The 24,864-nt window shown below is 43.2% G+C and overlaps 1 long non-coding RNA gene across 1 annotated transcript; it reads left to right on the top strand.

Annotated features, from left to right (window-relative positions):
- The first annotated feature begins 5,376 nt into the window (after positions 1 to 5,376).
- LOC129515586 (uncharacterized) lies at positions 5,377 to 24,089 on the top strand. The gene is made up of 3 exons (XR_008665605.1): positions 5,377 to 5,659; positions 21,256 to 21,449; positions 22,960 to 24,089. It is a non-coding gene; the product is annotated as an uncharacterized LOC129515586 (long non-coding RNA).
- Positions 24,090 to 24,864: the final 775 nt, after the last annotated feature.

Here is a 24,864-nt window from a genome sequence, read left to right as displayed (position 1 = left end):
GATAAGGAGGAAAGCTATGAATACCCTCCCCAAGCAGACAACTGATGCTCACTAAGGGGGGTTTTGTTTTGTTTTAATAAAGTTCTTGGCAATATGGCTGGTTAACACCATTGCAGAGAAACAAGCTGAAGCCACAGTCCTTGGTAGGCCATCATCATATACCACGAGGATGCTATTCTGCTGCCAGGAATGTGGTTATAAGAAACCAAACAAATGAGAACAAAAACATCAATGCCTAAAACTATCGTATGTCAACTATACTTCAGTAACAAACAATAACATCACAGAAATAAAGTTGCCAGAGCTGCTGTGTTGGTTTTGCCCATGAGACCCATACTTCTGTACACTTGAGATGGCTGCATGGTCCCATGGATCACAGTATTAATCTGTGAGAAAAATATATACTGACCAAAAAAGAAATGGTGTTGATATGTTCGTGCCAGATACAAAATATGTTAAGGCAAGATGGATTACTAGTGATAAAGAGAGTTCCTGCCTAATGAGACAAGAACAATTAGGAAAATAGAATCCTCTTTGTGCCTTTTTGCACTTCATACAATCACCTCAAATATGTGAACCATATACCAAAAAGTAAGAAGTTAATCCAACATGAGAGTGAAAGTTGTGGCACTCATTCCTCAGTAATTGAGTCATTCCTGCAACAAATATTTATCAAGCAGCTACTCTACCAGCACTGAGAATACAACAATGAACACAATAGGCAAAAATCCCTGAGCTCAGGGAATTTGGGTTCTGAGGCTAGATCAAATAATTCCCAAATTACTAGGGACCCAGAAGATTTGAATAGCAAAATAAATGATGTTCATCCAATGGACACATAGAACATGGTTTTAAATCAAACGCAAAACATTTATAAAAACCTGACTATATAGGTAGGCTATAAAGAAAAAACACATACAGGAATTTAAGGATTAATATCACATGAATCATGTTTTCTGATCACAATGCTATGAAGTGAGAAATCAAAACTAAAACTGGAGGAAACATTTTTGCATCCTTCAGTAAAGCTAAAGATGTGGCTACCCCATAACTTCGTAATTACACTCTTAGGTTTCTACCCTCAAAAGAATCTGGCACGTGTGAACCAGGGGAATTATGTACAAAAACAGCATAGAACCTGTGTCTTTAAAAAATGGTTGGAAAGGGATCCCTGGGTGGCGCAGCGGTTTGGCGCCTGCCTTTGGCCCAGGGCGCGATCCTGGAGACCCAGGATCGAATCCCACATCGGGCTCCCGGTGCATGGAGCCTGCTTCTGTCTCTGCCTCTCTCTCTCTCTGTGACTATCATAAATAAATAAAAATTTAAAAAAAAAAAGGTTGGAAACAAAAGTTCACCTACAAAAAAATAGGTTAAAAACAATTGTAATCTATTCTTAAATCCAGCAATAAATATTTATAATCTACACATGCACATGCATGCAGAAATATAAAAGCAAATCTCAAAAGGTCAATTTTCATCTTATTTCATCATGACTAGTTTGAAATTATGTACAAGAGAATAATATACTGCTTCCCATTGCATGACAGTGTGGGAAGGGGTAAAGAAAAGCAAGGGAGCCCAGGCCCAGAATTTGGGATTGCAGGAAGAGGATGAGATCAGAGGATTAATCATGTTTCAATCTCTTTACCTGGGGACAGGCTACAGGGTTCAGTAAGAAGAATTCTAAGGTGGACCCAATGATCTCTGTCCCCTAGTGTTACACCTGCAACTATGTCACTTAATATAGCAAAAGAGATTTTTATAGATGTAATCAAGGCAATTTATCAGTTCATTTTCAGTTAATCCAAAGGGAGACTGCATATGTCTAACCTGATCACAATACTCTTTAAAAGCAGACTTTTCCGGGCACCTGAGTGGCTGAGTTGTTGAGCGTGTCTGTTCAGCTCAGGTCGTGATTCCGGGGTCGAGTCCCGCATCAGGCTCCCCGCAGGGAACCCACTTCTCCCTGTGCCTGTGTCTCTGCCTCTCTGTGTGTTTCTCATGAATAAATGAATAAAATCTTCAAAAAGAAAAAAAACAGACTTTTCTCCCGCTAGTTGCAGAATAGGAAGCCAGAGATTCAAAGCACAGGAAGGATTTGACTGGCATGCCATTGCTGGCTTGAAGGTCTGTCAAAAACTGAGGACTTAAATCCTTCAACTGCCAGGAACTGAATTCTGCCAGCAAGACCAGCTTGAATGCCGATTCTTCCCTAGAACTTCCAATGAGAATTCAAGCTGGCCATCATTTTTTTTCAAGATTTTATTTATTAGAGAGAGAGAGAGAGAGAGAGAGTGAGCGCATGAGCAGGGGAAAGGCAGAGGGAGAGGGAGAAGCACACTCCCCACTGTGGGATGTGGGGCTCGATCCCAGGACCCTGAAGTCATGACCTGAACTGAAGGCAGATGCTTGACCATCGGACCCACCCAGGCGCCCCAAGCTGGCCATGATCTTGACTTCTCCCTTGTGATAAAACCTCAGCAGAAAGCCCTGTCCCACCGCTCTGGACTTCCGGCACACAGAGCCATGAGCTAATGAACAGGTGTCTTAAGCAGCAGGGTTCGTGGTAATGCGTTACAGAGCAATAAGAAACTCCTACATCAGTATTCATATTGTGGTAGTTGTACCTATTATATACGTTGTAAATATCCTTCGGTGTGACTTCATTATTTAATACGCTTTTTTGTTGTTTGCAGAATATTATTTTTAAAGATTTTATTTATTTATTCATGAGACACACACACACACACACACACACACAGAGAGGCAGAGACACAGGCAGAGGGAGAAGCAGGGTCCATGCAGGAAGCCCGATGTGGGACTCCATCCCGGGACTCCAGGACCACTCTCTGGGCCGCGGGCAAGAGCTAAACCCCTTGAGCCACCCAGGGATCCCTTGCAGAATATTTTAAATTTATTTTTAATGAGATGTAGTTGACAAATAGCATTGTGTAAATTGAAGGTGTAAAATGTGTAGACTCGATACATTTATATATTAAAGAGAAAGCCAGCAATGAATTCTCTTGACTTCAGTGTGCCTTCTCAACATTGCAGATGTCACGAGGCAGGGGTGGGGGTGGTTTGTGAAGAGAATATAAAAATCTGACCCATGCAATAATGACAATATGTCTTACAAATAAATCATGGGTTATGGGCCCTTTTTTATGATATGTCTTTTAGTAGACTGCATAAAGTTACCAAGCAAAGATTACAACAGTGAGCCAAGAATGCAGACTACTATTTATGGTGGCCTAGAATTTGGGAAATGATTCAGGCCTGTTTATTCTATGTAATGATGTTATTGTTGCACTAAACATAGGGTACGTTGTAAAGTGATTCTGTATGTTGGTTCAAATGTGTAAATATTTTTGTTATGACATCCTTATGCACACTGGCCATGAATATTTTATTTTATGGCGTGCTTGAATTAAATCCATTACAATCAAAGAAGGCATTTGAACTTGGAGTCAAGCTAGCACGGCTGCCAGTACCCTGAACCCAGCAGGCATGAAATTGCTACTAATAATACAAGGAAATAGAGGCATAAAACTATGGAGCCTTAAGAAGGCAACTCTGTTGACTCTAAAAGAATATTTTAACACATCTTAACAGATGTGAGATGAATGGCACCGGATGAATGAAACCTAATGTAAATAATCAGCCACAAGATGGCATTTGAATACTGATGTATTTAACGTTTGGGACACTATTGTAACTTAAACACATGCCTATCTCAACCTCTTCCCTCCTCTGATCCTTTTTTTTTCTCTAATTGCCACGTCATGAGACCATCAGGCTTATTTTCTCTATAGCCAACAGTCATGAGATATTTATTTTTCAACCTGTTTTTAAAAATCTCTTGTGATGGTTAATTCTTTGTGCCAATCTGACTGAGCCATGAGGTGCCCAGACATTTGGTCAAACATGATTGTGGGTGTCTCTGGGAGGATATTTTTGGATGAGACTAAAGTTTAAATTGGTAGATTAAGTAAAGAAGATTGCTCTTCATAATGTGGGTGGGCCCCCTCCAATCAGTTGAAGGCCTGAATAAGGCTGAACCTTCCCCAACCTTCTCCTGCCTTCAAACTGCAACACTGGCTTTCCCTTGTTCTAGGGCAGCCTACCAGTCTTCAGATTCAAACTGGAACATTGGCTCCACAGATTTGGACGTGCCGACTTCCATAATTATGTGAATCAGTTCCTTATAACAAATCTATCTATAATCTCTCTCTCTCTCTCTCCTAATCGAATCTATCTGTTATCTATCTATCTATCTATCTATCTATCAATTTATTGTTAACAAACTCCCCACTATTATGAAAGTTCCATAAAGGCAAGGGTTTTGTTTCATTTGCTATTTTATCTCTGGTGGCCAACTGGACCTTAAAAATCATACAAACAGTATTTGCTGAAGGAAGCACCTCCTTGGGAGAGCAATGATGCATCTAGATGTGTTGGTCTGGCACTGAAGGGAACAAATATGTCAGCTCGAGAAAACAGTGTCTACTTGGTGGGTGGTGGAACGTGTTACGTTGCTGTGAAAAGTAAAATGGAAGAGAAGTTTTAAGAGTCAAAGCATGTCATTACTCAAAAGGTAGTTTACATAAATTCTGCTAAAAGGCAGGGATAATCTATTCATGAATTTTAAATATTGTTTGTAGATATTTGGAAATTATATAAGTTGATTAAAAAAAATTTTGGCCAGTACTGGAATGTGTAATTATTTGTTTCTGTTGCCTCAGAGAACCTAAGTCTTGACCGTGTCATTTGGTTGAAAGCAAACTGCAGAAAAATCAGTGTCAATCATGATTACAAATCTCAGTTCCCTCTGTTAGAAGGAACTCTAACTCTTCCTCTGTTAGGAAGAGATGGAGGGTACAGAAACCACTGCTGATGGCTTTGGGGACTGTGGATGTGAGCTGAGGGGCTCAGGAGTCATGACTGTGACCTGCAGTTTCTATTACAAATCCCCGTCCCACATCGTGGCCATGATAAAGCAGGGCGTCCTCCATTGTGAGCAGTCTTACAAAGTTGAAAAGAAAAGAAAAGAAAAGAAAAGAAAAGAAAAGAAAAGAAAAAAGAAAAGAAAAGAAAAGAAAAGAAAAAAGAAACAACAGGTGAGCAATATATCCTATGCCACTGACTTATTTAGTGGGCTGAACAGAGTCAGGGTACAATCAGGAAATGCAGTTTTTCTCTCACTGCCGCCTTTATTATTACTTTTTTAAAGATTTTACTTTAAAAAAAGAAAAAGATTTTACTTACTTATTTGACAGAAAGTGAGTGAGAGAGCCAGGGAACATAAGCAGGAGGAGCTGCAGAGGGAGAGGGAGAAGCAGACTCCCGCCGAGCAGGGAACCTTATGCAGGACTCGATCCTAGGACCTCAGGAGCACAACCTGAGCCAAAGGCAGACGCCCAACTGACTGAGCCACCGAGGCATCCTTTATTGCTGCCTTTACACAAGCCTTTTCTGCTCTCCCTTTCCCGGTCACCGCTGGCAACACATCCACTGTCAGCCATGAGAGCTGTCACATTTTCAGATGTTGGAAGTCCAGTCCAGTGCAACACAAAACTGCACCTCCTGCTCCAATTCCAGCTCCTCATCTCCTTCCCCTTCTGCCTGAAACACGTGGTTCAGGAATCTGCCACGGGATCAGGTTAGTTTGCAATCTCTTTGGGACCTTTCCGAGTGTAACCTGAAACTGGCTCCTCTACACGGAAGGCGGGGGAGCGGGGAGCAAGGAAGAAAGAGGGAAGCCACTGGACATGAGTCAGCAGGGGACTCACTAGGAGGCTTGTCTTGGCAGCTGTGAGGAATAGATCTCGGCACCTGCCTGCCAGAATCTTAAGTTTCTGTGGAGCCTATAACTGGGTTCAATAAAGTATCCGGTCCAGACAGCCTCAACACCATATTTTGGTCTCAATGCTGTATCCCTGGGGCAGATCTGGGAACATTTATTCTTTTTTTTTTTTTAACTTACTGAGATACGATTGACATGCAATACTATATTAGTTTCATGTGTACAGCATCAGGATTTGACATTTGTATACATTGAGAAATGGTCACCCCAATGTCTGTCACCTTACAAAGTTACCCGCTGTCATCTTACAAAGTTAATACAATGCTATTGACTGTATGCCCCAGGATGTACATGGTGACACATTCTTGGAGGTCACTCCTCCAACAGATCTATGCTTTCATTAATGCTCCCCCTTGATGTCACACTTCTCCATTAACTACTGCTTTCCTAGGTGGTGGTGGGACAAGGAAAGGGAAGAAGGGAAGAGGGGGAAGGAGCAAAGTTCTCTTCATATAGATGGCACAGTTTATAGTTCTCTCTGCAACGTCAAATTGCCCTCTGTCATGTGGCCCTCCAAATACTGACTCGTTGGGGGATATATAAGCGGATCCTTCAGAGAAGCCCAATGGGAACTTCTGCCCTGCACTTTCCTGACTGCCCCCCCCCTTCACCCTACTTCCTGCTTGCCTGTCATAGAGCTTCCCACATCTTTCTTCAAGGTCTCTTTATCCCAACAGGGAGCCCCCTTGGTGGCGGGGGTGGTGGTGGGCCCTTTGAAGCTCTCTTATGCTCAGTTGGCTATCCCAGCATCTCTTAGCCCATGGAACTCGTACCTACTTGCCTCCTCCTGCTCAAACAGTGCAAGTATAGACGGCTGGACTACTGTCCCCACCCACAGCCTCTGTCCTCTAGTGCCCAGTGGGCGAACAAAGAACACCTCCTGCCTTCAGAATCTTCCAGCTGGGAAGCCTCCAACCGATGTCCTTGAGTGTTTCTCCATGGGGCTCCCCTTCACCTGGTGACCTCACAGCCTGCCCTGCCCAGCTGCAGGGCTGCCCTTGGAGGATGTGCCATGGGATGTGCTCCACCCCCATCCTCCTTTCCCTTTTGACTAAGCACCAAGCACACCCTGCTGAGCTGGAGCTCTGGGCTGAGTTTTATCTGGTGACCCTCTACTAGATTGATGAATTACCTATAACATAGCTCTTGGTGCCCAGGGTCCAAATTGTACAGCGTATTGTAATATGGAGCAGCGTGTGGTAGAAGAATGGTTTTCACTAGGGCTCTAGGAGCCCAAGTTTCACAATTAGTGAGAGCAGCTTTGATCGTCCAGTGAAATAGACTTGGGGAATGAAAGAGAACGCATCTCTGGAAGGCATCACAGGCCTCAGAGAGAAGCCAGCATACATAGCATTGAAAATGCTGGTTCACACAAGAAACCTTTGTGTGTCCCTGGTCAGAGCCATACTCCCTGAGGCATCGAGTTGCTAGAGACACCAGACCTAAAGGAAAACTTAGTAATTTAGCTGATTAAATATGACAAATGGGAAACAAAGACTCCTCAAATAAGACTTAGTGTCTGGTACTGTATCACTGCAGAAATATTAGCAAGAATATAGCATTTTCAGGGCACCTGGAGTGGGGGGCTCAGTTGATTAAGTGTCTGCCTTCAGCTCAGGTCATGGTACCAGGGTCTTGAGATTGAGCCTCAAGCCGGGCTCCCTGTGAGCAGGGAATCTGCTTCTCCCCTCCACTTATTCTCTCTCTCAAATAAATAACATCTTTTTAAAAAGGACATAGCAATTTCAGGAATGCCACGTTCTGAAGGGGGATTCAGTACATGTACAGTACATACGGCTTTCTCCCCTGTGTACAATGCATGGTGCCAAATTTAACCTCTTGGTGGAGGATTTCTTGCAATGGAGTTAAATTCCCAAGTTGTGGACTTTGGACAACTGACGTAGACTAACCAGTTCTTGGTGAATTGAATCAAGATTTTCTCCATTCTCTCCTTCAGACACTAATGAGTTTTTTCTTTGTGCTTTGGCAACTATAACTGGGTTCCGAGAACATAATTTTATCTGGGATAATTGCACGTAGGTCTGCAAATTGGCTTGGTTCCTAAATTTGGTAGCTGTAAAGCCAATGTTATGATACTCTTAGCTTTCTTTGAACACATTGGACTTGTTAAAGGTAGGGTGTTTGAGAGACTAGTTCAACTTCTCTGGTCCAGAATGAATTACACCTTTCCAGAGATCATCCCAGTCTCCTGCCGCTGAGCAACACTCACTCCACCCAAGCATTGGGGGATGTCTAGAGACACTGAGCAAAATCAGACATGACAGAGGAGGAGGAATATTAAACCTCAACTTCTTTGGGATTTTAACTTACCAGAGCAGAAGTTTTTGGATAGTACATCTTTTGGACTGTGGCTTAAGAATTTTGGATTTTGATCTTATCTATCTATTCATTTATTTATTTATTGTGTTGCTGGAACAGTTCTGTATCTTTTTTAAATTTTTAAATATTTATTTCTTAATTTAGATTTTGGTTACTTAACATGTTAATGCAATACTGGTTTCTTGAGTAGAATTCAGTGATCATCACTTACATACAACATCCAGTGCTTATCACAAGTGCCCTCTTTAATGCCCATCCCCCATCTAGCCCATTCCCCACCCCCTTCCCTCCATCAACCCTCAGTTTGTTCTCTATCATTAAGAGTCCCTTATGGTTTGTTTCCCTCTCTCCTTTCCACCCCCTTCCCATATGTTCATCTGTTTTCTTTCTTAAATTCCACATATGAGTGAGATCATATGGTATTTGTCTTTCTCGAACTGACTTATTTCACTTAGCATAATACTCTCTAGCTCTATCCATATTGCTGCAAATGGCAAGATTTTATTTTTTTAAGATTTTATTCTTTTTTAAAAAGATTGTATTTATTAATTTGAGAGATAAAGAGAAAGAGAGTGTGTGCACATGCGAAAGAGCACAAGCAGGAGGAGCTATAGGCAGAGGAAGAAGGAGAAGCAGACTCCCCCGCTAAGCAGGCAGCCTGATGGGGGACTGGATCCCAGCACCCTAGAATCATGACCTGAGCTGAAGGCAGATGCTTAACCAACTGAGCCACCCAGGTGTCCCCAAGATTTAATTTTTTTGATGGCTGAGTAATATTCTATTGCATATATATACCACATCTTTTTTATCCATTCATGAGTTGATGGGCATTTGGGCTCTTCCCATAGTTTGGCTATTGTGCACATTGCTGCTATAAACATTGAGGTGCATGTGCCCCTTCAAATCTGTATTTTTGTATCTTTTGGGTAAATTCCTAGTAGTGCAACTGCCAGATTGTGGAATAGTTCTATTTTTAACTTTTTGAGGAACTGGATTTTTATCTCCTTAGGATTTAGTCTTCAAATTTTAATTTCTCAAGATAAAATTCATGATGAGAAGAAGTTTACATTTAAATGTGAAGCAACTTTACATTATTGGAATTTTATTATTAATTTAAATAATATTTGATATAAACAGTTATTGGATTATCTCAATATCATGAAAAATCTCTGACAATATGACTGGATTGTAATTAGGTTGTAAAGTAGGGAGTGTGTAGCCTTGATCACAGACTGGCCCAAAGAAGAAATTAATGTATTTATACTATTCCAGACTATATTAAAGGATGCAAAGCTTGCTAATTAATTTTATGAAGCTAGCATAATCTTAATATCAAAGTCTTCTATAAAGATAGCAGATAAAAATATACGGTAGTCCTCCTTATCCAGGGGGTTACGTGCTGAGATCTCCAGTGGACACCTGAAACTATGGATAGTACTTAATCTCATGTATACTATGTTTTTTCCTATACACACACACCTATGATACAGTTTAATTTATAAGTTAGGCAAATCAGAGATGAACAATAATAATAATAAAATAGAGCAATTATAACAATGTACTGTAATAAAAGTTATGTGATTGTGGTTTTTCTCAAAATATCTTTATTCTACAATACTCAGTCACCCTTCTACTTGTGATGATGTGAGATAATAAAATGTCTAGGTGATGAGAGGAAGTGAAGCATTAGGCTACTGTCAATCTTCTGACAATACATCAGCATGAAGGTATCTGCTTCTGGACCATGCTTGACCATCGGTTACTGAAACTGAGGACAGTGAAACCATGAATAAGGGTGGGGGGACTATGGTACAGCCGATTCTTGGTATTCGTGGGAGTTACATGCTACACAATTGCCACAGACACTGAATTAGTGAATACTGACCCATCACTCCTAGGGAAAATACGTATTTAGGTTCCTGCGAGCCTCTGGACATAATATTTTCATCAATCAATTAATGCATAACCTTGTTTTATATATGTTTCTGTTTAGAGACACCTTGTTTATTATATATTGTTATTTATTAACATTGAACACATGGCCAACTCATGTGTATACATCATGCCTCAATGAGGTTTTCTAAGACACGTATTTTCTCCCAAAGGCACATCACAGTCTTTTTACCCATAGGCACACTAGATAATACTCCAGTACTATGGTTATGGGCCATTTTAACACTGAAATCACCAACGAAAAGCACAAAAAAGCAAAAAGCATAGCCCTAAATATGCCATGAACAGGAAACTTGTTTACAGTATGAAAATTGAAATGAAAAGGCAGAGCATTGCCTTGCTCAGCTTCAGCTGGGGACAGGCACATCCGGTGACCCACACATGTTTGTCACTCTGCCCAGGTGCTCTAACGGCAGTGAAAGCACAGAGACTATCAATTTGGGGTTACAAATATGTTTCGGCCAGTAAGTGAATTTGCAAATACAGCATCTGTGAATAATGAGCATTGCTTGCGTGGCAAAATTCCATTCATAGTAGCAACACAGTTCTAACTGTGGACTAAGAGCTCAAATGAAGACAATTATGAAATAATATTAAAGGGCATGAGATAAGACCTGAATAGATGGATTAGACCTACTATGTTTCTGGATGGGGAGTCTTAATCATATAAGATGTAACCAAAATTACATTGGGTAGTTTTTATTTATTTAAATTATTATTATTAAATATTTTGAGAGAGAGGGAGAGTGCATGAGCAGGGATGGATGGAGGGGCAGAGGGAGGCAGGGAGAGTGGATCCTAAGCAGGCTCCAGGCCAGTGTGGAGCCTGATGTGGGGCTCCATCTCATGACCCTGAGATCATGACCTTAGCCAAAATCGAGAGTCAGGGGCTTAACTGAGTGAGTCACCCAGGCACTGGTTTGCCTTTTAAAGACAACTCATTTAAAAGTTTTTATATAAAAATAGATATGTAGGAGTTGCTCAAAAATTTTTAGAAAAAATAGAGAATATAAAATTTACTATAAAAGTATTGTAAACAAAACAGCGTAGCAGAGGCATAGTGGTAAAAAAAAATAGAGAATTTAGAAATAGATCTGTGGCACTGTACTATATGACCATATGGCATTTCAATTCATCAGAGGAGAAGCTGATATTTTACAGATGGCATTGTCATGACTGTCTTTACATATTGGAAGAGAAAACTGAGACCCTAACGTCACACAAAAATGCATTTCAAATGGATGAATTAAAGTTCTTGATCTTTTTAACTATAGAAGTGTTAAAGAAAATTTACAATGCAGGGTTTATCACCTTGGGTGGCATCAGCTTTTAGGAAACCCAGACTCCACAGAGAGTTGACTACCTAAAAATTAAAAATCTCTGTATGTCAAATGACAAGATGAAGAACAAAGTTAAAAGACAAACAAGTCTGGGAAAAAGCATTATTAACACATGTGAAAGACCAAGTGTTAATGTAATTCAGCTTCTACAAATTCATAAGAAATGGAACCCAAGATGACAAAGGGTGTGAACAGGCATTCACAGGAAAGGAAAGGCTCAGATGTGACCAATAAACATCTACAGATATGCTCAACCTGAAACACTGAAGTGCAAACAGAAATAGTAAGATCATCTTACGCCCATAGAGTTGGGGAAGGGGGGCGGAGGAAAGAACCTGTGCTCACAGAAGTGGGGGAAATGGCCATTTGTATATACTTCTATTGGAAATAAGACTTCTTAGCATAATTTCTGAAAATAATATGGCACTATTTGTTAAATGTCCAATGTCCATGACTGTAAATACTCAACCCACCAACAGTATGTGTAGGAATCCATCCTCCAGAAATCAAATCCTTATTTTAATATATATTCACATATATTCATCAATTGCAGCATTGTTTATGATAGAAAAAAAATGGAAACATTCTGAGTGTCTCCCAGAAATGAGTGTAGCCATATCATGGAATAGTCTGCATCTGTGAAAAAGAAGGTCCTAGATTTTTTTTCTCTTAATGCGTGGCCTTTTACCAATATTATGCCTTTAAGATCCTGTGAGATCTTGCTCTAAATTTCTCTAGAAATTCTCTAGGCTTTGCAGTGCTGGCTGAGCTTCAGTTAAGATAGTGTTATGGAAAAATTGTGTTTGTGATTTTGCATTTAGTAACAAAACAGGTGTCCCTCTCTGGGGCCACCCACACGATCCTGCTTATGTGCTTAACAGGTTCACAGCTTTCTCCTCTCTGCCCCTGAGAGGCAGAGGAAATCGCATCATCCTTCTACCAAACCGTTTTGGGCTTCACTGGCCCAGTGTGCATTGCCCCAGACCCTTAGAAATATGACCCTTTGGGTGGAACCACATTAAAAAGTTTAAAAAAAAATGATTTCAGAAAACCCTGGGGAAGAGGGTAGATGGGGATAAAAAATACAATATGAGTTTTTCAATAACATCTTGAACTTATAACTCTGTGAAATATTGTCTTTGAGCCATTAATGAAACCCACATTGCACCAGTAGCCTTGATGTAGCACACGGAGGGGGCGGGCCTCTGCATTTACTGTCCTTTGACTGAGCTCCTCATTATGTTCATTCTTATTCCTTTTTGCTCTTGAAGATAACTTCTGCAGTGCCTGTAGCCTATGTGACATTTCTCCTGGGAAGAACTGGTTTAGAAATTCAAGTAATGCTTGACTCTATGTTCAACGCCTAATACTGCCACCTGCATAGCCTGAGTAACTTTGTTGGGGGGGGGGGGGGCTTTGGCCTGCTAGTCTCAGTTTGTATTGATGAAAATTCCCCCAGAGCCTAAACCTTTAAAATCAGCCAGTGGAACAGCAGTCCAAATTAGTAGAGGTGCACAGGACCAAAGGAAATTGGAAATTTTAGAAATTACATTATTTCTAGGCTGGTAGAAACTTTAGAGATGTAGGTGTGTGTGTGTGTTTAAATCTGCCCCTACTTACAGACTGAAAGGAAATATGAATTCAAGTAAGGCAGACTTTAGGCTTCAGATAGTTGCTCTAAACCTGGGTGTCCCTCAGCCAGGGCTTCTCGGAGTGTGGTCTGTGGACAAGTTGCTCCAAATCACCCAGGAGCTTATTAAAAATGCAGATTCCACAAAGATTCCAATTCAGTAGGTCTGGAATGGGACCCAGAAATCTGGATTTCAGTCTTCCCAGTGATTTGTACATTCGCTATAATGTAAGGACCTACCCATAGGCAACCCTCTCTGCTGATAAGGCAGGCTGGCAGGTGCACTCGAAATGGTTAGAAAGTGAAGGTTTCAAAATTGAGCCTGTAGGGATCCCTGGGTGGCGCAGCAGTTTGGACGCCTGCCTTTGGCCCAGGGCGTGATCCTGGAGACCCGGGATCGAATCCCACGTCGGGCTCCCGGTGCATGGAGCCTGCTTCTCCCTCTGCCTGTGTCTCTGCCTCTTTCTCTCTCTCTCTCTCTCTCTCTCTCTCTCTCTCTCTCTCTCTCTCTGTGTGTGTGACTATCATAAATAAATAAAAATTTAAAAAAAATTGAGCCCGTAAGCCCCCCAAGATATTCTCACTGAAAGACAGAATCTACTTTAAAAGACAGAATCTCCAAGAACTTTCCACAGGCATATTCTGGGGGATCTGGGATTCAAAATATCTGATTTTTCAAGAAAACAGCCGACAGCAGCAAATTTTCTAAGAGGCTGATAATAGCTGACGTTGGGTGAGGGTCATAGCAGGGATCATTAATATGATTTCAGGTATGAAAATTTCTGTAGTAGAAATGGAAACAAATTTAAACATCAAATTTCCTTCTGTTCATTTACATTTGGTGTCTCAGTTACCGAGGGACTCTGGGATGCCAGCTGAATATCAATGAGGACCAATGACGTCACACTGATAAAAAACAATACCCAAACTTTGCAGCTATAAAAAAAAATTCCTCTATTACACACCAAATGTCAGACTTCCACTTGTCATTTATAATCTGTTCTACTTTCCATTGGGACTCATATCAGTCAGCTCATGCCACAAACTGCTGCATAACACACCATCCCAAAACACAGTGGCATAAAAAAAATAAACTTGGATTTGGAACCACATGTCTGCTGGTCGGCTGGGGCAGGTTGGCTTCAAGCTGCAGACTGACTGGGGCAGCCCTGATGATTTCATCATGTTCAAGCATATGCTAAGTGCTTCTCGTTTTCTTGGGATTGTTGAGCCCCCCCCAGGGCATGTTCTTCTCATGACAGAGGCTCAAAAGGGCACAATTCTGCATCATGTTGCTAATATCCTTTTGGACAAAGCAAGTCACTAGTGAAGCCCAAAGTCAAGGGAAGAAGAACATTGCACCAGAGGCAAGAATTACAAAGTCACAAGGCAAAAGGACTGGATAGGGAATGGTCAATAATCTCTTTACCCAAGGACTAGTCCATTGGTTTCTCTACTTCCAATAAAAAGAAAGGTTATTTCCCCTGGGTATCTGAAGTGACCCAGGCCTCTGGTCTTCCTGCAGAAGGGTCCATAGGAAGCTCTCTCCTCAATTCAGATTTCCCTTGTCTCTGGCAGGATTATTTCTAACCTTAGCTCTGAAATCTCCTAAAATTATTATGTCAGGGACTAGATGGTTATACTCTATAAATTCCCAAAGGCTGTCAAAATGAATCCAGACACCTAAGGAATACATAGCATATTAATAGGATATACACGCACACACATGAAAATATATGTGAATATGTGAAAATACATATATATGTGCAACCCCACCAGGTCTGTCAGGAAGCTGCATGAAGTTGGAACAGAACAGCTCATGTGTACCAAGAAGCTCAAAAGCTTACCCTACAGTAACGGACATTGTGTATAAATCAAATATATTTATATATTTATATATGTATATTTTTTGCTTCTACAATCTGTCCTGTTAATGAAAAGATTTTTAGTCACCAGGAAGCTAACCACCCTCAGAAAATTCTCCTCAAAAAAAAGGAAAAAAACGATAGTAATCTTCCTTAGATGCCTTGCTATTCAGGACTCCTTACCTGATAAATTTCCACCTTTGAGTGAGGACAGGACAAGCATCTGGGCTAATGTGTAGAAACAGCTTTCTCTTCTAATGCAGTGCATAAGGCTTACTTGTCCCCTCCACTTGCAGAAAAGCTGTGGTCGTCTGATACTAAAAATGGCCCCAATTCTCCACCTTCCCCTGGATCCACACTATTTCTAGGGTGATTTAGAAGAATTTCCTCCCACCAATTTCTCCACCTCTCAAATCTCAAATCTCAAATCTCCATCTCTCAAATCTGGGCCAACCAGGTGATTTGTTTTGGCCAAGAGAATGCTCTAAAAGACTACTGTACCGTTTGTGAATGTAAGCCTCACGAGGCTCTGAGTGCTTCTGCTCTTGTTCAGTACCCTGCCTGGCAGCCACATGAGAGAGCTGGGGCCACCTGCTGGAGGGGGAAAGACCCTAGGGTGTGGGGGGGAACAGGTGTCTCCTCCCTGCTAGTCCCAGGTGCCCTGCCACCCTACTGCAAGAGCCTGGCCAAAATTGGCCCAGTCTGCCTAGGTCAGCAAAACTGCCCAGGGGACCCAGAGAACTCAGAAGCAACACGCCCACTCTTCTATAGGCCGTGGTGGTTTTGTGTGATGATTAAGAATATGGGAGAGGCGGGGGACTCAATAAGAAGTGAACGTGCTGAACAGAGGGAATCCTCTTCATTCCTGGTGGGATGAGGCGATGGTAGGGACTCACCTAAAAAGAAGGACATCAGTGGGAAGGAGATGAGTTGATGAGTTATATCATTCCCCTGAACTGGTTAATAATTACACACTGCTGGCATAGCAGGTCATTTATTCCACAGAGTTTCACAAATACTGTAGTGCTGGGATGCTCAGTTGAAATAAAACTCAATCGGATGGAGCTAATCTGCTGGTTTCCTGACAGGCTGCATGTGGGGGGAAGGGTCACAGGGCAGGACTGGCTAACACCTAAGCCCACATACAAGTTCCCTGTCCCCTCTCCAACTGGGTCACAGGAGTCCAACAGGGTTCTTTCAACTGACTCTTGGTGGGAGACTCTTTTTTTTTTAATAAATTAATTTTTATTGGTGTTCAATTTACCAACATACAGAATAACACCCAGTGCTCATCCCGTCAAGTGTCCCCCTCAGTGCCCGTCACCCATTCACCCCCACCCCCCGCCCTCTTCCCCTTCCACCACCCCTAGTTCGTTTCCCAGAGTTAGGAGTCTTTTTGTTCTGTCTCCCTTTCTGATATTTCCCACACATTTCTTCTCCCTTCTTGGTGGGAGACTCTTCACGGGAGCCATGACTTAGCATGTTACACAGGCCTCCCTCTTTAGGGCACTGGTCTCGGATGAGGTGATGGGATCTGTCTTCTGAAATGATGGAAAGTGGCAAAAAGATCAGGTATTTTCTTCCCCAAAGAATTATTTCAAAGGCTAGTCAACTTCTCTATCTTTTCTTGACACTGGAAGATACATGGGTCTGGAAACTGAGGTTGCCATTCTAGTAAGTCAGGCTTTTCTTGAGTGTCTGCATGGAAGAGGCAGGATGCTATGGGGCAAGCCCAGTGACGAGCCGCCGCCCCCCCCCCCCCCACGCAAGCTTCAAGCTTCAGTCCCACCAGAGCAGCATGAAAATGCAAACAGGGTCCTCAGCCCCTTTCTTCATATGCTACCTCCTAACCCGTACTGGCCTTCTGGAGAAACTGGAGAAGCCTGCCATCCTGTGCCCTCTACCCTCTACCCTCTCCTTGAGCTGCCTAAACATAGTTTGGGAACAAGACTTTTCTTATATGCTTAAAGCACTTCATACTTTAAATATGTTTTAATATCTTAACTCGTTTGATCTTAAACATCAAAATGATTCACTAGGAGAGGTCTTTTTGTACTTTATAGACATGGGAAACTGAAGCAAAAGCTCAGGGGTGACCCCCGGAGTCTGTATGACCGACAGACAGACAGCTTGTACGCACAACGTTGACTCAGATCATAAACTTCTTAACTTGGTTCTGCTGCCGAGAGGCAGCTTCGGATAAATCTTCCCAGGGCACCAGAATTTTCCCGGAGTGGCTCTTTTACTTTGCTAATTGGAAGCTTTCTGTTCGGATGCCTTAAGGTGAGCAACAGCAGAAAGAGAGGGGAAAAGTTTATTTCCATGCTGCTGAGTCTAATGACAAGGGATCAGTTCCACAGGTACCTTTCTCATTGACCTCTTTCCGCATGGGGCTCTCAGGAAATTCCTATTGATCCTCTCTGATTTTAATGCTATAACGTCGCTGTTTCCATTCACAAGGGAAATGATCGTGTACACTCTGAGTTGTGCGAATACATATGTACATATTTATAGACATATCTTCGTTGCCCTAGCAAAGTTCTTAATGCAGCTAAAATGGTTTGTGAATATTTTTCCGAAACCCCCTCCAGATGTTTCCAGCAGAATTCTGTAAGCCAGACTGTTCTTTTGTTTGTTTGTTGGTATTTGGTTTTAACGTGCCAAGCATTTGGGATCATACAAAAGAGATGACTATAGAGGAGGTTTGTTCTCCTCTTTTCTCCCCCAAGCCCCTGCTGCAAAGAGCTCCTTTTCAATGTAAGGAGTCAAAAGCTTCCTGTGTTATGCTTTGGACTTCTCCCGGCAACATTCAAACCTTTGTCTGGGCCAGAAGAAGAGTCAGGGAGGCTCCCTCCAGACTGGCAGCCAGCTTTCAAAGTCTCCCCTTTCCAAGTGGAGAAATAAATTAAAGCTGACACTTGGAGCGTGTGTATGCCTGCTGCCTTTAGATTTGTGCTCGCGCGAGCTTATTTATTTTTGCTCCGTTGCAAAAAGATTTATGATCCCTAATTAGGGATCCTGACACTCCACAGATGCACTTAGGTTGCTTTTCACTTTCTGATGGCTTTCAAAAGCTTTCCTTTTCAACTCTAAGCCCTCATGGGCAACAAGGGTCCCTTTTGAAAGAGGGTCTGGCCAGTGCCACTGCCTCCCAGGCTGTGTTTGCAGGGCTCCGGCTTCATCAGGGCTCCGGGATTGATGGATGGGTAGTAACCTCGGCCACTGCTTTATTTACTCTTTCTTGGCCCTTGTTTCTTCTAGAGAATTGAAGTGAATGTATAAAAAAATGTGTTTCTAAGTAAAAGCTGGCAAGTGGAGTGTCAGCCTGGAAATAACCTTTTCAAGACATTTTAGAAAAACAAGAGTACTTCATTATTTGAAGTTTATTCTAAAAAGATAACAGTGGATGGCTGATTTGGCTGGGACTGTCGTGTTGGCTCAGCAAGTGAAAAACTGCATTGATTATGCAAAACAGATAGAGGGACATGAACTTCACCGGCAATTCATCCAAACTGATGTAGGATGATGTGGGAGGACCCTTTGGTTCCTTTTGCTGATGCACAGCTCACGGCATTTCTTCAGAAGCAAGTAGAAAGGTTGATCTAATGGGTGGAGCAGCCGTTACAAAACCTGGGATCAGCCCAGGCCCCAAGTGTCCTGAGGGAAGTACGGGGGTTCACCCTGAAGAGAGGGGTGTAATGAAAGGCTTGAACCATCTGAAAATCCAGGCATATTTTGGAACCTGGGTGGGACTCTCAGCTCTTCCTTTCCTGGCTCCCTCCTTTCCACCCAGAGTCCATCTACCTACTACTTTTCTGGTGTGTGGACCTGATTCTCGGGGTGTGGGCTGCTAGTGGTGGTGCTGTTGGGCCTAGAACCTTATTTCTCATGCCAGGGATCAGGCTTCCCAGGGCACGGCAGCAATGTGTCAGGTCCCCCAAGACCTCCTGATCCTGACCTGATCCTGTATTTCCCAGAAAATTGTGAAGGAGAAGCCAAATAATTGTTAGGGGCACTTGGGTGGCTCAGTGGTTGAATGTCTGCCTTTGGCTCAGGTCACCATCCCAGGCTCCTGGGATCAAGCCCCACGTCAGGCTCCCTGTTACATCTGCTTCTCCCTCTGCCTGTGTCTTTGCCTCTCTCTGTGTGTCTCTCATGAATAAATAAATGAAATCTTTAAAAAAACTTAATTGATAAAATATTTTAAAACATTATTATCTATATTTTAAAGCAAACCCAGGTGTATCATGGGATGAGAAGTTAAATCCACAGAACTCTTGACATAGTCTTAGCGTCCGGTGAAGAGGCTGCTTTCCCAGGGTCTCCATCACTCACCCCTCAGAGTCAGGGTACTTTGGGGGTAACGCTGCAAGGGTCTATAGCACTTACTATGGCTGTTCTCCCAACCCTGCAAGGTGAACGGAGTTGAGATCAGTTTGCTTGCTGACGAAAATAACTAAATTTTGTTGGTAAATTTAGTCTCGCGGTAAGGGAGTATATCAAGCAACCCCAACTAAAGAAGCCATCTGCTTCCTCCTCCTCCTTCTCCTCCTCCTCCCCCCTCATTTTCTGTCCTTAGCTTCAGTAAAGCTGCATGGAGGATACTCTCAACTGCCTGGGCCAGTGTCATCAAGTCTGGGCTCCAGGTTTCTGAAGGATTGCTCTGACCACCAGGATTTCTGCCCAACTTGCTCCCAGGGTCCCCCTAAATGAAGCAATCGCCTGGAAGAGCTGTTTTGAAGACCCTCTACTAAGCATAGCAGGGAGCTTGCTGCTGTGATTTTTCAATCTGCAAACTTGGACATCCCTCGTTTTCATTACAAAAGTCTCATAAAGCCCATAATGCAAGAGTCAGTAAGAGTTTTTTACGGTGCCAATGAAATCAGGCACCTTAAAAATGTCTCGCTTGCTTACACCTCTCCAGGGATTTCCCATGAGCTGAGGCCAAAAGGCCACCTGCTTGCTGTGGCCCGTGCGGCCTGCATAGTTTGCCAGGCCGCTCTTCCCACCGGGTCCCCTGCCCATCCCCCAGGCCCCATGGTGCTCCAGCCACTCGGGTTTTCTTTCTCTTCCATGAATGCGCCCGGCCTTCTGCTCTGTGAGGGCATAGGTGCCGTGCCAAGTGTTCTGTCGCCATGGTCTTCGCCGAGCGTGCCACTTTCTGGGACTTCTGTCTCTGCTCCCACATCGCCCCTCCACAGCGTCTCTGACAACTCCCTCCTCCCCCACCAGCACTGTGTCCAGAAACATAGCACCTTTTTCACTTTCTTCATGGAATTTCAGTGTCTGAAGCCGTCTTGTTCCTTTAATAGTTTACTTCTCGTTTGGCCTCCTGCGTCCACCCTCAGGCCCCAACCCTGACTTCAAACACCATGAGAGCCAAGAAGCCTTGTTCTGTCCCATGCTACACAGAATCCCAGTGTCCTGCACAGATCCCGTTACATAGAAGGAGCATGGTGATCACTGTTGAGTGAATGAATGGGTGAATGAATGAATGAATGAATGAATGAATGAATGTATGTGTCAGGCACTGTGCTGGTGGCAGAGGGTCAATGGTGAGGACCGACCCCGCCTCCATGTGGCTTTGCAGATGGGTGCAGGAGACAGGAAGTGGATGGGTCACCCACATCCAGGCTAAGTTGAACAGGAGACTGGTCTCATGGGGGGATCCAGGAGGCTTCCCTGGGGAGGTGATACAATCTGAAGAGTGAGAAGAGTTTTCCACTTGATAATACGGTGTTAATTTGGAATTAGCCTGGCTCTCAGAGGATAACAGAGTGAAAGACGGGCGGTCACACACGAGTGAGTGGCTGCCCAAGGGAGCCTCTCTAAGGCCAGGAGACCTCAGTTCACAAGTCTTTTTATATCTGAATCCACTGTTTTTCCCCCTTATCTTTTTTTCTTTCTCTTTCTCTCCTCTTTGTTTTTTTTTTTTGAGAAGTATTAAACTCTCTTCACAGAACACACTGATTTTTTTTCAACCTACATTTGCTTTCCCTCAACCCCACCCCCCAGTTGTCTATGTTTCCAACCCAGATGCTTGCTTTCTTTTTTTCTTTAAAAGATTCTATTTATTTATTCATGAGAGACACAGAGAGAGGCAGAGACACAGGCAGAGGGAGAAGCAGGCTCCCTGTGAGGAGCCCAGTGTGGGACTTGATCCTGGGATCAAGACCCAAGCCAAAGGCAGATGCTCAACCACTGAGCCACCCAGGCACCCCAACCCAGGTGCTTCAAAAGTGTCTTTTCTTTTCTGTTTGTCAGACAGTGATGATTTCCTGCATGTGTGATTGGCGTGGAGCTGCTCCTCGTTCTTCTGAAGATGGCTCAGCACTGTGCCTCCCAGCCATCCCTTGTCACCCATGAGCAGCCCGAGCCACCGACTTTCAAAAAGTTAACAAACCAGAGAACCTGGCCAGGCTCTGCCCTGCACCTTTTTGTTTCTCCTGATATTCTGTGTACGTTTCAAAGAAAATTTCTTCTGTAGCTTTCCTATTTATTTATTTTTTACAGATTTTATTTATTTGAGAGTGAGCGAGCACACCAGTGGAGTGGGGAGGAGCAGAGGGAGAGGGAAAAGCAGACTCTCAGCTAAGCAGGGAGCCCTACAATGAGCAGGAGCCCAGGGTCCTGGAATCATGACCTGAGTCGAAGGCAGATACTTAACTGATGGGGCCCTGCTTTTCCTCTTTACCTAAATCAGCTCCTGAAAATGGTGGTGGTCAGAGCGATCTGAAGCTCAGCAAGGTCCTTGCACCTTTTTACCTTCCCCAGGGTAGAGCTGCAGTAAAAGCAACGGAGCCTAGAGACTTAAGAGATGCATGAGGTTTCAGATGCTCCCACCTGGGAAAACGAGCTGCTCCTTACTTCATTCTCAGGGTGCAACTCTTGGGGGGGGGGTGAGTCTTCCTTTCAGCTGTCTCTACCCCAAAGAGAAGGTGACCCAGTACTGCCCTCCGTGCATTGATGACACGCACAAGTCAAGGAAGGGACTTTCTGTTCTGTATCAGAGGGATTTCAGTTATGGCCAGTTAGAAGATGCCACTTGCCCAGAGCAGCAGTCCAAGTTCCAGCATGAGTTCCTCATCACCCTACTGCCACCCTCCAGCTGGACAGAGCAAGGTGCTGTGTGCCATGTACCAGATGGCCCCAGGCTCTTAGGACACTGAGTTCCCCATGTGCCTCTTAAATACAACAGGGCAAATGGCCCTTCCAGGGGCTTACGGGGATGCATGCTGAGCTCTAACTCCTCCACAGAAGCAGTGGAAGGATGATGATTGTTGAAAGCCTGTGAACTTGGAATGATTAATTGAATAAAATGTTGATGTTAATCCGAGAAAGACATATTTTCAGGTAAAAGGGTCACATCTTTGTAGGCAGTGATTATTACAAACAAAAAGATCATGCTTTGTGGGTAAGAGTATTTGGAAATCAAGAAGAGAAAAATATCCTGGGACAAAAATTTTTTCTGAGATATTCTTGTGAGTAAGGATTGGTCCTTGCTTTAAGTACAAGTTGAGATGGAAAGAAAAACATACCCAGGGAAACAAAAAGCTTACAACATGGTTTTGGAAGTGAGGTCTTTTTAGACAGATGGATGTAGTTTTGGAATTGTTCTTTGAAAATTGTTTTTTTAACCCTCTGACCTGAAGTTTGTGCTTGAAATTCTGCAGAGTGATGAATCCTTTTCGTGTTGATTGTATCATGTCCTGTGAAGAGTTTAGTATTTGTTTTATCAAGAGATCTAGTTGATCTAAGAAGATAAGAATATTTTCTTTCTCTTCCAGTTTTCACAATGAGAGGACCTGAATTCAGTCTAATTGAAGGAAAACTATGGGGTTCAGCATTTGGGGGAGAGCTGGCTTATATAACAATGCTAAGGGCTTCTTCCGCTTTTGGAAATTGAGCATTAGGCCACTTCGCTATTATGGAGGACCTATATTATTATCTGTTTCTCCTAAATGACAGAAACCTGGACAGGATTTCTGCTTTTCTGAAGAAAGACAAAAACAGCATTCAGTGTGTGTTTGACAGGGAGCCCGTGATGGAGACAGCGCAGGGCCCACAGATCCCCTTCCCCAGGAACTCCACTCTGCATCTCTGCACTAAGCCACCACCACTTCGACCTGGGTCTGTGAACATCTGTGCTCTACTTCAATTTATCTTGTGCATCCGTTAGCAAGATGTGTCCTAAGGTATAAGTAAAGCCTAAAAGAGGTCATTTTTGGGGTGTGGGGATGCTCAAAAACATTTCCACGTAAATGAATGGTAGCTGCTTCTTCGCGTTATGCCATTTCAACTTAGGAAGGGTTTCCTAGGAATGCTCTCTCGTCACATGGTAGGGGAACCCGGTATCTCAAATTAAGAACCGAGAGCACAGGTAAATAGGAAGAAAGGAATGACAGACGTTCTTGAAACTCTTGGTTCCAGATGAGGTTATATTCATAGCACTAGGAATAAGCCCTCCATCCTTTGCTTCAGAAATTTATCACCCTGGAAATCAGATATTTTTGAGCAGCTCAGTTGCCATTTTTAATGGATTTAAAAAATTCTATGGAAGTCTCCCACATGCTAGAGTCTTCCATATATGTTTCTTGTTAGATGGACTCAGTATGTTTTAGCTTTGGCTTGTTAAAGTTATTTACATGGCCTAAGGTCAAATGGTGTTGTTTCACATTTTGCTTGACGGAAATGTCACTGGACTGCATTGTTTTTATAGGAAAAGATCAGTTTCAGCGAGGTGGTAGAGAACTTCACTTCCAATGTGTCTGTTTAGCAATACATTCACCAGGCATTCACCTCTTCTGGAGAAGATATAAAACAGTGAGGTCTGTATCTGGAGTTTCAGGGTGGTGGTTCCTGATCTGAGAGGGGCTGGTTCGCACGTTGTCATGCTCACACACCAGCAAGGGAGAAGGTCAAGCATAACATTCTTTCCAACAGAGGCAATGGAGCGGTGGCTTTGCTCGCTCGAGAATTATGTAAGAAATTGAGATGTCTGGAGGTCATCGATGGTAACCGGAGGAGAAAATTGAACTGAACAGGCTGCTTCCACTTAGTGAGGCTCCTCTAGGAGATTATTTACAAGTCTCAGAGTCCAGCTCTGGTAGAGCTCAGTTTCACAGAGTTAGAGAAAAACTGTAAAATAAGCTTAAATCAGCCCATCCAACCTTTGAAAGGGGAAAGGACGGGGGGGGGGGGGGGGGGGAGGAACACAAAGGGGGAGGGAAGAGAGAGGATGCATTCCAAAATCCGCTTAATTTATTCCTTCCTTCTTCATCTTTGTCTTCTTGGCTCTCATCTCTTTCACCACGGCGTCTGCAAGTAGAGCAAAGGGGGGTGAATGGCCAAAATGGTAGCCATCTCTGCTGTTCTGGTAGCAAAGCCTCTGGACTTAGGCGGCCATTTTCTCTTGGATCATGGATGTCCGAAGTCACATTCTATTAGCTCAGCAGCACATGCAAAATAATAACCATAAACCCAGAAATGTGCCGTGGAATTTTCTCCCGCTCTCTTAACGAGCTTTGCAAAGCTCCTCTGTCAAGGAGAGCGAGCAATGTGTAATTTCAAACACATTTTTAATAGTTGCTCTTGGCTCTCTCCGAAGAAGAGGGAGGCATGCTGACGCGGCTGTAGGAGAGGCAGCAACTTTATAAGAGTAATGTGAAACAAATCACCCAGGTGCTAGTAGCACTTGGAAAGCATGGGGAGCTGCCTGGGAAGCTGGGGCTCATCAGAGCAGTGCTGGAGTCTGACATGTGGCTCTAGAAGTCAGACCAGGGTGGCATATGGCAGGTCCACATGAAGATAGGCACCTCCAGAGCTCTCCATCCAAGTCATTCTCAGGTGTTTCCACTTTCCAAAGTCCATTTT

This window comes from Nyctereutes procyonoides, unplaced genomic scaffold (assembly GCF_905146905.1).
Source record: "Nyctereutes procyonoides isolate TBG_1078 unplaced genomic scaffold, NYPRO_anot_genome, whole genome shotgun sequence".
Classification (NCBI taxonomy): Eukaryota; Metazoa; Chordata; class Mammalia; order Carnivora; family Canidae; genus Nyctereutes; species Nyctereutes procyonoides.
This window is presented reverse-complemented; position numbering and strand designations above follow the sequence as displayed.